Below are 17,023 nucleotides of genomic sequence, written 5' to 3' on the forward strand. Positions count from 1 at the left end.
CCCTCCCCTTTCCCACACATCCGAAATGACAGCGACCTTTCCTGGCCGTCATCTCCGAAGACCGCGAGATAATGCGGCCTCTGTTCTCGGTCTTTTAATATCAGGAGCAAAGCTTTCGTCTGCAACAATGGCCACATTTCTCTCTCCGTCAGGCCAAGTTCCCCAGGAGCGCTAACATGATAAGTTGATTCCGCACGTTCCCTCCCGACTTGTAAATGTGATAACAGCCATCACAATGAAATATGGTATTCATAACTTTACCCCATTCCCCCCGTCACCCATCCCTCCCTTCTCCCACTTCCCCCCCTCCCTTCCTCCCTCCGCTGCCTTCTTGCCTATACTTACCCCTGGTCGACCCCTTCCCGTCTTTTCCACCCAACTCTTTTCATTCCAGGTTTATCCAGTAGCAACAGCGACTTCCCGCAACCGCTTCGTGACCCCCTCCCCTTCTCTCTCTCTCTCTCTCTCTCTCTCTCTCTCTCTCTCTCTCTCTCTCTCTCTGTTTCTCCTGCCACCATTTCCTCTTCCGCTTCGAACAAGGCAACAGATCGTTACAAAGAGGATAAAAAAGCAGATTTCCTCAGTTAGGATTTTTTTTTATTAAATCTTTTATTATTTTTTTTTTCTTAACTCATGCTTTAGTACTTTGCCTCTGAGGTCGTGTTTAAGGTTAATGAATGAATAAAAGGATCGTAAGCCATCCCGGGGGCCGATGTTGAAGCTGAATGCTGGTGCTAAACTCGGTTAATGATGCAAGGCTACGGCCCATGAACGGATATTATATGACGTCGTCTGACTGAATGAAAAAATAAAAGAGTTAAAAGTCATAAAAAATAGAAAAAGTAGGCGAGTGTACTCTGCTTACGTCTCTAAAGGTTTTAATATTACTCGTTATGGTGAACTGATTTCAGTCAAACCATTTTTGAGCTGAATAAAGGGTGTCTTTGAAGGCTACGACGTATGAACTTATATGACGCCGTCTGCCTGAATGGAAAAGAAAAAGTAAAAGAAGAGAGAGAGAGAGAGAGAGAGAGAGAGAGAGAGAGAGAGAGAGAGAGAGAGAGAGAGAAAAGTAGGTGAGTGTGTCCCACTGGCGTCCATACAGGTTTTAATTTTACTCATTATAGCAAACTGATTTCTGTCAAACCACTTTTCTTTTTTGCTGAATAGACCGCTCCTTTGAAATCTGATGTGACACGCTCAGAAGGACTTGAGATTTCTAAAACTCTTCCTTTTTATATCAGATTTGCCATGACTTAACTATTGATCATAAGGAAAAAATGGTTCGTTTGATGTCAGGAATCGTTTAAACCCCTTCATAGTGATATTATCTTTTCAAAGAGAAATTTCGTGGCTTATTCATACGGGAGGGGAAAAACCATGGAAAGCATTTAATATATAATTGTTCAGTGACGATTTTGATTTTAAATCATTTCTGAAATGAAATAGGACTCAGAAGAAAACTACTGACTCTATAAATATATTTTTATTAAACAGACAAAAAAAGGACGAAATCGTTATGGGTTTACAGTGCAGATTAACATAATAATAATAATAATAATAATAATAATAATAATAATAATAATAATAATAATAATAATAATAATAAAAACAACTCACAAACGTCATCTGCTCTATGAGGCTAGAAAAGCCAGTGTCTATGAGGCTTCTGACAGTGAACCAAGAGACTCGCTCTCCCTACCTGGTAGTCAGGTAAACTTTACTATGGTAAATGGTTGTTACTGGATACTGATACATACAATATCTGCTGGCCTCGGAAACTTACGACATTGCAACGCGGCTTCTGGTCTGGAGTCTTTACTCTCTTGGTCATGTCTGTTTATTTATTTTTTTTTTTACGAATATCAGTTGACCGATTTTTAGAACACTTTCTTGGGTGGGAACCGAATGAGGATTTAGCCAGTGCTAAACCTCGAGTGTTAAAGCACTGAACAACTTAAAAGCTACGCGACTGTACCGCAGATTTATGGGCCAAATTTTAGTCTTTAGCTCTCCGTACAAGGTCTTTGAACGTGTTCTGTCTTCCCCCAATATCTGCTTCACGCGGTTCCCGAAAACCATCTAGCTCTGGTGGATAAAAATATGTGGAGGAAGTATGCGCTTTCTGAATGCTTTCTTGTTCCAGTGATTCTCGTATCACGAGTCTATGAAATAGGCATTTATTGGTAGAAAAAGATTGGTTACTTCTGTCCATTTGCTGTCCCGTTTCCCCGTCTCTGCCCTTGGTAAACCAGTTACTGTCGGATAAGAGCCTTCTTCATATATAACTAAAATCATTGCTGTCTATGGTACGGTATCAGGTCTAGCGGAGCCAGTCTTATGTAAAATCACTTTTGCATGGCATAAAGAACCCCAGTCTCTCTCTCTCTCTCTCTCTCTCTCTCTCTCTCTCTCTCTCTCTCTCTCTCTCTCAGGATATTCCCCCTCGAGCACCCTATCGTATGATATTTCTTCTTGTTTGAAGTTCTTAGCACGAGGCTTTGCCCGCCTTTGGACGCTCGTGTTCAGAGTCTTGCTTACAAATTTCTTTTGGAGCTTTCTGATCATTTTGAGTTTTCCTGGGTGTTATTCTTTTCTTTTTAGAGATTTCTAAAATTTCTTCTTTGTCCTTGGTCTTGTTTTGCTTACACGTCTTTCTGTGAATTGATTCCTTTATCCTGATTTATTTTGTATTTCTCATGTTTCATTTTTTTATTTTTGAGTTTTCCCGGGTGTTATTCTTTTCTCTTTAGAGATTTCTAAAATTTCTTCTTCGTCCTTTGCCTTGCTTTGCTTACAGTCGTTCTGTGAATTGATTCCTTTGCCATGATTTGTTTTGTATCTTTCTCATGTTTCATTTTTTGCCCTTTATTGTTCTAGTCTTTTCAGCGATACGTCTCCTCGGCTCTGTAAATCATTCTCCTCCTTTCCTCTTCACATTTTTTAAATCAGTCTTTCTCAACATACCGTCCTGACATTTGTCCATTATTCCCCGTAAAGTTGTTTCCCTCGTCGAGTCTTTCCACCCTTTATACCTCCACGGCAATATGACCCGGGAATCGTGCCTTCAACAACGACACGGATATCCTACATTATTATGACAGGTTCAGCAAGCAAAACATAATTTCCCCTCTGACGTCACACGATATCCTGCCTCACCTTTTCATCAGCGACGCCTCGCCTGCGAGGGTCCTCTTACCTGATATTTTTTTATAGTTTTTGGGCGCTGTCACATCACAGTTTTTTATGTATTAAATGTACCGTGTCTTCAGAAATAGTTCTGTTTATCTCCGTTGAATTTTATAATATTGCTGGGTGTATTTTTTTTTTTAGTTTTTGAGTTAGCTTTTTATTTTCATTTTTAGCTTTCTGTAAAAAAAAAACTAACATGCCGGCTTTGTCTGTCTGTCCGCCCTCAGATCTTAAAAACTGCTGAGGCTAGAGGGCTACAAATTGTTATGTCGATCATCCACTCTCCAGTTATCAAACATATCAAATTGCAGCCCTCTAGCATCAGTAGTTTTTAATTTATTTAAGGTTAAAGCTAGCAGTAATCGTGCATCTGACAACGCTATGCGACAGGCCACTACCGGCCCTTGGTTAAAGTTTCATGGGCCGTGGCTCATACAGTATTATAACGAGACCACCGAAAGATAGGTCTGTTTTCAGTGGCCTTGATAATACGCTGTACAGAAAACTCGATTGCACCGAAGAAACTTCGGCATATTTTTCACTTGTTCTTTGCTTCGGACTGGGCTGTACATTGCGGACGTCAAGGTATCCGTTCCGGCAGGTTAAGGTTAAAATAGCCTTGGTCATTTATTTGCGTCACCTTTGACTTCGAAAATGTTACGCGAAGAAGAACACATATAAATTATATATATTTTTTTCTTGTTTGCATTCTTTGCTGTTCACTACTTAATCGTTTTGTATCTCATAGTTATGTATCCTTTCAGAATTAAATTTTTTCTTTTTCCAAACATCTTTGATAAAGTTCAGTAAACCTCAGTTCATTTCTTCCAGCGTCTTGCCATTTAGAACATATCTGTATTACTTGATTTCTCAAATTTTCAACACAAATCTAGAGGCGCTGAAAATTATAAAAAAATTCATAAAAATAAAAGATTAAAGAAATATAGAAAAAGATGAAAGAGAAGGATTAAAAATTGCGATTAAGATATAAGAAGGGTGAATTAAAAATAAAAGAATGGAAAGATGTAATCAAGACAATAGAACGAAAACAATTTAGCAAAATCAAGAAAAAATTAAAAAATGAAGATGACGAGAAAAGATAAAGAAAGAGGAAGAACAAGAGTTACAGGAGGAGAAGGGTAGGAGAACAGGAGGAACAGAAGAGAAAAAAAAGGAAGAAGCAGGAACGGAATGGAAGGGTATTATAGCTAGCGTTCTGAACAGAAGGAGGAGGAGGAGGAGGAGGAGGAGGAGGAGGAGGAGAGGAGGAGGAGGAGGAGGAGGAGGAGGAGGAGGAGTAAGGAGGAACAAGAAGGAAAGCCTTTCAAGAATTCTGTCCATGTCGGTATCTAAGCCTTGAGGTGACCTAAAGTCTCTGGGGGGTCCAGAGAAACGCTAACCATTTGGGGCTGGGGCTATTGGTTTTGGGGAAAGGAGGGGGGAGGGCCAGTGGGAGGATAGGTGGTGGGGAGGGAGGAGGGGGGGTGTCTGAGGAAGGAGGTGCATAGCCAAGAACCTCCACGAAATATCTTTCCTGGAGGCTACCGACATTAGGGGCCGGACCACAGGTTAGGGCGCCTCACAAAAAAGAATAAATGTGTTTTAACACAGGTCTTTCCGCTTATTTTTTTTTTCCTCTCTCTCTTATAATTGATGGAGTGGTCGTTTTTTCTTCTCCTTTCCTTGGTGCTTCCACTCGCTTCATTTGACTTTGGTTATACAAGAGTTTCTCCCCTTATTCTTGTTTTTTATCGTTGGCCAAAGTAGGAAAGATTAACTTTGGAGTTGAAGGAAAAATAAAAAAGCAGAAAAGAAATGAGAGAACAATCTTAATGACATTAATTTCTTATTTTTTATAAAGAACTGAAGATGTCGTTCCTTTCTCGGAAAAGCTTATTTTTTCTCACTTTTCGATAACTTATTTACCTTGACATCTCCTTATAGACTTTACTTGTTTTTCAGTTCCGTGTCTTTTGGTCAATAGAAGGTAAATCTTTAACTCGTTCATTTTTTATAGATCTTATAATATATGGAGTGTCGTTTTTTCTATACAGTTCTTGTATTGTATTTCGAGTAAACTTTTTTTGTCAATAGGGGATTTTTTCAGTTTTTTAAAGTTGGCGTTTAAACATCCTCTTCAATGCTTTTATCATATTAAATCGTTTATTTTCAGTCTCTCGTATCTGGTCAAAGATAGTGATATTTTTATTTAAACTTTAAGCCTTTCTTGTGCTGTCTATACAGAGCTTTTATTCTACTCCCATTTTTTTGTTTTTGTTTTTTCGTTTTTTTTTTTTTTTGCCTGGGCCAGTTTCCATTAGCAACAAATGGATCACTTTTGGGTCATAAATTATTCACGGACAGAAGTCCTGCCGATTATTTTGTCTTTGTTTTTTCCTCACTTTTTTGTGTTTGCCTTTTTTTTATTTCATTTTATTTTTTACTACCATTTGTTGTTAAATATTAATTTTTTCACTGACAGAGTTTAACTTAAAAGTATCATTCGTTGGGATAAATAAAGCACCATTTAATATTTTTCGATTTTAGGATTTTTATGCTGAAATACCGTGTTTACCCGTAGATAAAGTACGTACGAGAATGAACAGGTGTACTACAAAGTATGAATGAACAGGTGTACTACAAAGTATAAATGAATCAGGTGTACTACAAAGTATGAATGAAATAAGAAAAGCTGGAAAATATTTCTCAGTGCATGGAGATAAGTCATAAAAGCTTCCTAACTTTACTTACTTTAACTATTTCAAGCTTTTCGTTTCAGTTAAGAAATCGAAATTAAATCTGTAATAATGAAGAGACCTAGACGGGCGTATTCAAAAGAATCGCTCTCACTACAAGAAAAATTGTAATATAAAGGATATGTTTATACGGACCTCCCAAGTCAGTGGGCGACAAATCTACAGTAGGTTAGACATTTAGGAAATACGCAGGAAAGTTAGTGGTTTATACATATGTATGTTTTTCATATATATAAATGTGTGTGTGTATATGTATACATACATACACACACATATATATATATATTATATATATATATATATATATATATATATATATATATATACATATATATATATATATATATATATATATATATATATATATATATATATATATATATATATATATATATATATATATATATATATATATATATATATATAGAGAGAGAGAGAGAGAGAGAGAGAGAGAGAGAGAGAGAGCTTAACACTAATACTTTATACACTTTGTTTTCCTATATAAACTTCGTCTGAATACTACCAAACTTTACCTTATAATCCAAGTATATTCAACGATATTCTAAAACCATATTCCAACGCCACGTTCCTCCCACTTCTGAACAAAACCGCCAAAAACAAACGCAGTAAAGAAAAACCTCTCAGGAAACAAACGAAGAAACAAACAGACACGAAGCAAGCCCGTTGTTATCCCTAACGTTCTTCATTGTTCTCCAATAGAGAAAAAAAACACACTCCCCCTTTCACTGCGAGCAGTTTTGTTCTCATTGTTATGTTATGTAAATCCGGGGACAATAAAGTTGTCGCATACCACTTCTACTGCTGCTTCTCGGTCTCCGAATAACGTTACTTCCCCCACCCCCCCATCCCAAAAAAGGGGGCACCTGGGGAGGCGTGTATCTGGGACTCAGGGGATAGGGGCGTGGGGTAATTGCAGGATCTTTGACAATATTCAGTAGGTCAAGTGGGTACCATTAATATGTATGAGATTCCTAGTACTAAGATCAGTCGAGGCTTTACCTTTATTTCCGGTCACGAAATTTATTGGTTTTTGTACCTATCGATTTGATAAGGTTTGTTTCATAGAGGTCTTTGATATGAATTATAACTTCGTGTTGTTATCTTGTGTTATTAACTCATTATCTTCATAATTCTTATTATTGTTTCCTGTCATTTTTCTGTGTTGCCTAGTAGCGGTGTACGAATTGCAAATGATTTTGAATTTATTTAGGCATATTGGTTTACGGTTATGTCATTTTTCAGTTAATTGATGCGATTATTACGTTATGTATTCAAATAATTAAAATATTATGAACGTTTACAGCATTTGTTGTATGTTAAGGATTAAAATATACATTTTAATTTCTTTTATGCATATTGTTTATCGGTTATGTATTTTTTTAATGACGTAATGTGATTATTGCGTTATGTATACAAGTACTTGAAATATTATGAACGTTTATACTGCAGTATCTGTTATTTGTTATGAATTAAAAAATATAGTCCATTTTATTACAGCACCATGCAAAGAACTTTTTATTATTTTGTTATATTGGTTTAATAAATTATTATGTAATGTATACTCTAACTATAGTGGAATGTAAATTATTAACAATCAACAACGTAATCCCATACCTTATAGTATGACATAGGGTATAAAGATACTGAACAACTTTTTCATTATATATATAATATATATATTTCATATATATATATATATATATATATATATATTTATATATATATATATATATATATATATATATATATATATATATATATATATATATATATATATATATATATAAAATAAAAATCCCATGTTTTTCTGGTTACGGCTACCTCCTGAGCCATAGGTCCTGCTGACACAAGACCAACTTAATCTGCAACAATCCAATAGTTTTTCTGTTTCTAGTTTTCCGTAAAAGAAAACTATTCTGACAGCCTTTGTCTGTCCGTCCGCACTTTTTCTGTCCGCCTCAGATCTTAAATTACTTACTAGGGCAAAGGGACTGCAAAAATTGTATGTTAATCATCCACACTCCAATCATCAAACTTTCCCAAATTGCAGCCCTCTAGCCTCAGTAGTTTTTATTTTATATAGGCTAAAGTTAACTATAATCGTACTTCTGGCACCGCTATAGGTACCAACAACACAGGCCACCATCGGACCGTGGCTGAGTTTCATGGGCCGCGGCTGAAAGTTATATGCAGCATTATTCGCTGTACAGAAAACTCGATTGCACCGAAGAAACTTCGGTGTTTTTTTAATTGTTTTTTTTTAGCATCTATTTTCACACCTGCATACCCTGTATTTGTTTTTTCCATTTTGATTTCAATAATATATTAAATTCGCTCTGCCGTTTTCAAAAACAAGACTTTTTTGGAAAATATGTTATCAATGGTAATGCTCATGGTACGAAATTGAGTGATATCAAAGTGTGAATATGAAGTTTTGTTTTGATTCAATATAGATTACAAATAATATACTTATATATATATATATATATATATATATATATATATATATATATATATATATATATATATATATATATATATATATATATATATATATATATATATATTATATATATATATATATATATATATATATATATATATATATATATATATATATATATATATATATATATATATATACATTTGATTCTTATCCAATATGTAAAAACTCAACATATTTTGAAGATATATAGAATATCAAATAAAAAAAACCAATTAAGCAAGTGCTTGCAACTCTTGTCCAATAGGCTTTCATCTGGTGAAACTGGAATTAAATATGTCTTACACTCAGGCCAATGCTGAAATGTATCTGCCGTGACTGTCCATGATAATTTTCTCTGCTCACGGACAATGGACGAGCTTTTCTCTGATTAAAATTCCTGAGAAAGATGATTTTTTGCAGGAGATAATTACAAGTTTAAATAATCATCAGTGATAATTTGTGGAAATGCTGAAGGGAGGTTTAGGTGTGTCCATGTTTTGCCCTGTTCTGGACAATGGGACATTTTGAATTTTGAAAGTGATTTGCAGGAGAGATTTTTGTTATGGTTATTTTGGAAACTCAAGGTTTTCATTTCTCCTTTGTTTTTTCATATGAATTTTGGTGTTCTGTAGACTTTTTATGAGCTATTTGGGCTGTTTTCCATTCTCTCCTTTCCTTGCTCATATTCATCTCTCTCTCTCTCTCTCTCTCTCTCTCTCTCTCTCTCACACACACACACATACCTAATCAAAAATGTACCTTCTCTCAGGGGCAGTAACCCTAGTAGCCATGACGCCAAATAACATATAATCAGTTTTCTCTCTCTCTCTCTCTCTCTCTCTCTCTCTCTCTCTCTCTCTCTCTCTCTCTCTCTCTATTTTGGTGTGTTATTCAAAATGTTAAACACCTCTAGCACAGAATTGATGTAGCTTATTAAAATAATTAACATACGTTCATATTCTGCTGGAGAACTGAGGCTGTTGTATAGTAGTGAATAATTTTTAGAAAAAAATGTTCAATATTATATTACAAAAAGAGTTATTCAGTTTTATCCCCCCTTAGGGAAATGTACAGACGCTTAATCTTGCTAGAAAATTACCCATAAAATTTACAACTGAAGTATCCCAACTGTTTCATTTTTGCTATTTCCATGATAGCTTAGATTGATTGTAATATATATATATATATATATATATATATATATATATATATATATATATATATACTGTATATATATACATATATATATATATATATATATATATATATATATATATATATATATATATATTCTAAGCACAGAAAGAGAGGAAGAAATAGGAAAAGCATACACTAACTAAAAGGGCCAATGAGTTTGAATTTTTTCATTATCGTACTTTGGCAACCTAACGTTAGGAAATCGGACGCGCTGTTAAACGGTAGGCTTCCTGAGCACGATAGAAAATAGCATTATATGATTTTATAATGAAAAGAATAATATAAACAAAAAATAACTCCAAACAATAAACAACGACAGCAGCAAACTGAGCACACAATGCCCTGACAACCGAACGCGTTCGCAGACGCTGTTGCCATTCGGTAATACCGTTCTCGTTTCGTTCGTCACCCAGAAATGGTTTCCGCAGATTGTTACGCTCCCTTACGATATATTGGATGGAACACATTCATTCAGCGGGCATAACAGTTCTGAATATTGCAATTCCCATTCAGAGATGCATAAAGCAATTGGGTTGACTTCGGTTGCTTTAACTCTGCGTCTTGCGTTTCATTTCGACGTGGGCGAATCGATAGGCATCGGGTGGAATAGGCGTTGTCTTCTTGTATAGATTCCATTAAATCATCGAGTTCGATTAACCAATGTCTTCACTAATTGCCTGGCTGATGGAACGATTTATTTATTCAGGTTAGAAGTTATGACCTTTTAGGTGATAGTATTGTCTGTCACAATTGCCCTCAATACGAAAAAATTGAAAACCTCACAAATTTTCAGAAATTACTCTTAATTTTTCAGCGTGTAAATAACGATATAGGATACATAATCAAGCCTTTCAGATCTGAACCCATTACAAATAACAGTTTATTGCATTTTAGCAAGTTCATTGTTAATTCATTCATACAAAGCTTCCATTTGCAAAAGGTTCCATTGTGTCTCTTCTGCGATATTCATGTGCGGTGGTCGATGTCTCTTGTATATATCCCTTACAAAGTTCTAGTGGTATATTATTGTTTTCTAAGTTTCTTGAAAAAAATTTTTTAGATACAAAGTTCTAAGTGATGAATTATTGTTTTCTAAGTTTCTTGAAAAAAAATTTTTTAGATACAAAGTGGTGGATTATTGTTTTCTAAGTTTCTTGAAAAAATATTTTTGGAATACAAAGTTCTAAGTGGTGAATTTTTTCTAAGTTTCTTGAAAACAATTTTTTGTGGTGAATTGTTGTTTTCTAAGTTTCTTGAAAAAAAATTAGATACAAAGTTCTGAGTGGTGAATTATTGTTTTCTAAGTTTCTTGAAAAAAAATTGAGATACAAAGTAGTGAATTATTGTTTTCTAAGCTTCTTGAAAAATTTTTTTTGAGATACAAAGTGGTCAGTTATTGTTTTCTAAATTTCTTTAAAAATTCTTTTTAGATACAAAGTTCTAAGTGGTGAATTATTGTTTTCTAAGTTTCTTGAAAAAAAAATTATTTTGAAATACAAAGTTATGAGTGGTGAATTATTGGTTTGTATTTTTCTTGGAAAAAAAAAATCTTTTTGAGCTACAAAGTTCTGAGTGGTGAATTATTGTTTTCTAAGTTCCTTGAAAAATCTTTTTGAGATACAAAGCTCTAAGTGGTCAATTATTGTTTTCTAAGTTTCTTGAAAAAAAAGGTTCTTTTTAGGTACAAAATTCTAAGTGGTGAATTATTGTTTTTTAAGTTTCTTGAAAAATATTACTTTTTGAGATACAAAGTTCTAAGTGGTGAATTATTGTTTTCTAAGTTTCTTGGAAAGAATTTCTTTAGGTACAAAGTTCTAAGCGGTGAATTATTGTTTTCCAAGTTTCTAAAAAAAAAATTTTTAGGTACAAAGTTCTAAGTGGTGAATTATTATTTTCTAATTTTCTTGAAAAACATTTTTTTTGAGATACAAAGTACTAAGTGGTGAATTATTGTTTTGTAAGTTTCTAGAAAAATTTTTTTTTTTTTTAGATACAAAGTTCTAAGTGGTGAATTATTGTTTCTAAGTTTCTTGAAAAAAAAATTTTGAGATAAGTTCTGAGTAGTGATTATTGTTTTATAAGTTTTTTGAAAAAGAATTTATTTTCTGATTTTCTTGAAAACAGAATGTCTTTTTTCAAGAGACCTACATCTAAACAGTCTGATCTTACCGTTTCTGGCGAATTTTGGACACTTTCAGCCATTTCTGTCACCTTCTGTTAATTTCCTGCAGGAATTTGTCAAAATCGAATTTTCTTATATACAAATAGTAATTTTCAAGAAACGTACATCGCAACAGCAAGGGCGAGCCAGGAAAAGGTACCCAACTAACGTTTGTAAAACAAGACGTTTGAAATGACGCAGATCTGAACACGGTCAGAACGACCCCCAAGGGAAGAGACGAGTCTGTAGCTAATTCCTCGTTGCAAAATTGTTTCACAAAATGACCAGAAACAAGGAGTCACCTTCCAGGGTCTTGCCCCCGTGTTGGATCCAACGATCACCCCAACGCGCCGTCGACACTCTCCCCTTCCGTGCATGATGATTTGGGATTCACGTCCTGTTCAAAATGTAGGCCATAAATTGCTCAGAGCGAGGGCAATGTAATCTTGCTTCACAGATATTCTATGTTAAATGGCCGAGCTCTGCGCTGCTGCACACTTCAAGGGGAAGTTTTGTTAATTTCCTGTTGTTCTGTATGTTTTTTTTTCCTCTCATAATTTTCATCATGAAATCAGCATTATTATTATTATTATTTATTATTATTTATTATTATTATTATTATTATTATTATTATTATGACGCTATTGTGGTTGGTAGTGCAAGGTTAATGCGTTTCAAACGAATTTTTCAATTTTTTTAACTTTCGCCTTAATGTCTCTGTAACATTGTATGATTTTACTATTTTTTTCTGCATTTTTATATTTTTGTAATTAAATTCATACCGTTTATTTTATAATTTGTTTTTATCAATAAGTTGTATGATGTAGTATTTCTAAAATTATCATTTAATAAATTATTTTTTGTTATAAATCGAGAGCAAGCTAGTGCTTTCAGTCGTTCATTCTTCGGGGTCTTCGGGGATGTACCAAAATTTTGTAAGTTCAAAACTTAATTTTTTAAACTGTTTAAAAGATAATTTAATATATGTGGATCATTTTACCATTAGCAATGCTTATTTGACTCTTTAGTGGTAAATATGACATATTTATAAGTTATTTGAAAAACTTAAGATATTTTTGTAGATTTGACTAGAAAAAATCTGTGTGAAGAGAATGTAGTGACTCGTTTGGTTATTATTATTATTATTATTATTATTATTATTATTATTATTATTATTATTATTATTATTATTATTATTATTAATTGTCTGTTTTTATTATTATTATTATTTTAATTGTGTTTTTCTGTACTTTCGTTTTTATGGTTATGATAAAACTGTGTGAACCAATAGGAAAATGTCGCAAAAAAATGTAATCGTGAAGCAAAAAATTATTAGATTTCGGAAGAGATAGGAAAATAACTTTTGAGGTGAAGCGATTTTTGAAAATTTGATTACTGAGCCTTGGTAGATTTTTGTGGTTTATGGTCTCTGTTATTATTATTATTATTATTATTATTATTATTATTATTATTATTATTATTATTATTATTATTATTATTATTATTATTATTATTGTTAACTCCTGCCCGATCCTGTCATAATTTTCAGAAGAGTGTCAGGAAGAAATTCCTTTTATTTATAGAGGCATTTGTAGTATACAGAAGGAGCACCTGAATGAAGGGTTAAAATAGCTCAAACAGAAAATCCTGGTAAGGCTCTAAATATGGGCCTATCACTCTTTCAGTAATAAGAATCCAGTAACGTCATATGATTGAATAGTCTCGTGAGGGATGGGCGATATCACTTACAGCTATCAAGCGTTCCAGCATTTCTTGTCCCTCTCCTGTTTTCATTTTGAAGGAAACAACGACATTTTCCTTTTATTTGTGAAGCTTTCATCGAAGTGTAAATGTCATGGTCCTTCAAAATCAGGCTGGAAAATTAAACACAATTGGTTAATTTTTTTCTTCAAACCAAGTATAATGGTGTTGTCAGTTCTTATCATTAATATGGCTGCAAAACTGCAGTACATTGCAGCCTTGATAGAATGCAGGAATTAGCCATATTTGAAAGTATAAAGGAGAGGCTCTTTAAATTACTACATTCATAACATGAAAATAAAAGACAGTATATACTGGCTTAGCCTGCGGGTATTTTTTCACAGACTGTTTCTTGACAACTTTTCCCATCTTCCCAATTCACTAAGATTTTAATTTTGTTATTGTTTTTTCAAAATTTTTTACTTATGACATTCTGTACTGTGGAAGTCTGGTTTGTTAGTTAATGGCCATTTTAAGGTTGTTCCATAATAATAATAATAATAATAATAATAATAATAATAATAATAATAATAATAATAATAATAATAATAATAATAATAATAATAATAATGATAATAATAATAATAATAGGCTTAGTCTGCGGGTATTTTTTCACAGACTGTTTCTTGACAGCTTTTCCCATCTTCCTAATTCACTAAGATTTTAATTTTATTGGTTTTACAATTTTTTTACTTATGACATTCTGTAATGTGGAAGCCTGGTTTGCTAGTTAATGGCCATTTTAAGGTTGTTCAATAATAATAATAATAATAATAATAATAATAATAATAATAATAATAATAGGCTTAGTCTGCAGGTATTTTTTCACAGACTGTTTCTTGGCAGCTTTCCCCATCTTCCTAATTCACTAAGATTTTAATTTTATTGTTTTTTACAATTTTTTTTACTTATGACATTCTGTACTGTGGAAGCCTGGTTTGTTAGTTAATGGCCATTTTACTTTGTTCCATAATAATAATAATAATAATAATAATAATGATAATAATAATAATAAATACCTAGAGCAAATACGGAACCCCTTGCAATCTACCAAAAGCAATCCAGCCAGAAAAAAGGGTGGGAGGTTCCGATCTCCAGGAGGCGTTCCCAGATCTTGGAGAAGTTCTGTTACTGCAAGATGCATTTGACTTCACCCTCAGGCAGGAGGGGAGACGAAAGCGATATGCAGGTGTTGGCCCTTTGATCTACAAATTGATTTCGGGATCGGCCTACAGTTCCTTGAGAAGCACAGGGTGAATATATTTCTTCCCATCTCTTTCTCTCTCTCTCTCTCTCTCTCTCTCTCTCTCTCTGATTTACACATCCTATCTCTCTCTCTCTCTCTCTCTCTCTCTCTCTCTCTCTCTCTCTCTCTCTCTCTCTCTCTCTGTTTACACAAACATTCACACACTCACAAATATTAAGCCGCAAATATGGTCTAATATCAATTTAATTTTGCCTAGAGAGTAACTTACGCAGAAACTCTTATGGATTATAATTCCCCCTTAGTGACCTAATACTCGTGAATATTAAAAAGTCACGCGTGTATAAGTGATAAAAATTTACATTAACTTATATGTCTGCAATACTGAAGTTTTTGCATTCCAGGTGATAAAAAGAAACCTTGTAATTCACCGAAGATGCTTAGTTTTCCGTAAAAGAAAACTATTGTGCCGGCTTTGTCTGTCCGTCTGCGCTTTATTCTGTCCTCACTTTTTCCTGTCCGCCCTCAGATCTTAAAACCTACTGAGGCTAGAGGGCTGCAAATTGGTAGGTTGATCATCCACCCTCCAATCATCAAACATGCCAGTTGGAGCCCTCTAGTCTCAGTAGTTTTTATTTTATTTAAGGTTAAAGTTACCCATAATCTTGCTTCTGGCAACGATATGGGACAGGCCACCACCAGGCCGTGGTTAAAGTTTCATGGCCGCGGCTCATACAGCATTATACCGAGACCACCGAAAGATAGATCTATTTTCGGTGGCCTTGATTATACGCTGTACAGAAAACTCAATTGCTCCGTAGAAACTTCAGCCCATTGTTTACTTGTTTGACTTCATCCTACTTACACCGTTACACGTATTCTACAATGGTTCTTCTGCTGTTCGAATCATCATTTTGTTTATCTACTGAAACCTCTTTCTGACAACCTCGTTCTCTTACAAGAAAATCCAACAAGCACCGATTCACTCGCAAGGAAGAGACCACAGATGCCACTTCCAGTAGTGAGATGAAACAAAGCGATGAAGTTCTGAAGGTCTCATTAAAATAATGAATAAAGCTCTATTCCATCTCGTTTTCTATTTTCCAGTTCTTCGAAGGACGATCGCTTTTCATGGAATAAGGCTGGAAGGAGGTAAAGAGATGATTGCATCTGATAAAGGAAAAATCGCGCAGCATCCTTACCAGAATCGCAATCTTAATCTTAGCTAACGTGGCTATATCTGTACCTCCATTAACTTAAATTTACCCAACAGGGGGCTCGATCTCTTGACGCCTTAGATCCTGAGTTGACAAAGATGGAATCATCTTCGTTTCCTACTGAAAATTCCCAGTTCTGTATAGAAATTTTCTTGAGAACTGAAGATTCCTCAGATTGCAGAACTTTTTTTAGAGAGAAAGTTTCCCCGAGAACATTTACTTGAGTTGTGAAAGATTCTTCACGTTCTTTCAGGATTGAAAAATGCATCCGACAGTTTTCCTGAGTTCTGAAGATCTTCAGGCTGTTTTCTTAAAAATGCAATTATTTCCTAAATATTTTCCAGAGATCTGAAGATTCTTCAGTCCATTTTCTTAAGAGTACAATTATTTCCTAAATATTTTCCTGAGGTCTAAAGATTCTTCAGGCTGTTTTCTTAAGAGTACAATTATTTCCTAAATATTTGCCAAAGATCTGAAGATTCTTCAGGCCGTTTTCTTAAGAGTACAGTTATTGCCTAAATATTTTCCTGAGATATGAACATTCTTCAGGCTGTTTTCTTAAAAATACAATTATTTCCTAAATATTTTCCTTAGATCTGAAGATTCTTCAGGCTGTTTTCTTAAGAGCACAATTATTTCCCAAATGTTTTCGTGAGGTCTGGAGATTCATCAGTCTGTAGTCTTGAGAGCAAAATAATTTTCCAAATATTTTTGTCAGACCTGAAGATTCTTCAGGCTGTTTTCTTAGGAGCATAATTATTTCCCAAATGTTTTTCTTAGGTCTGAAAATTCTTCAGGCTGTTTGCTTGAGAGCATAATAATTTCCCAGGCATTTTTTTATTGAAAGGAAAAGAACTTCTGAGACCATCTAAGGGAATTGAAAAATTTATTTGATCCTTTCTTGTAAAAGAGTTCATTTTCTTGAGACTCATCGAATTTCTTGGAGCCTAAAGATTACCCGAGTCTGGTTATTTAACCTAAAAATTCTTTGGACCATTTTCCTCAGAACCCTAGGACTTATGGGGCAAT

This window comes from Macrobrachium rosenbergii, chromosome 15, assembly GCF_040412425.1.
Source record: "Macrobrachium rosenbergii isolate ZJJX-2024 chromosome 15, ASM4041242v1, whole genome shotgun sequence".
In the NCBI taxonomy this organism is placed as follows: domain Eukaryota; kingdom Metazoa; phylum Arthropoda; class Malacostraca; order Decapoda; family Palaemonidae; genus Macrobrachium; species Macrobrachium rosenbergii.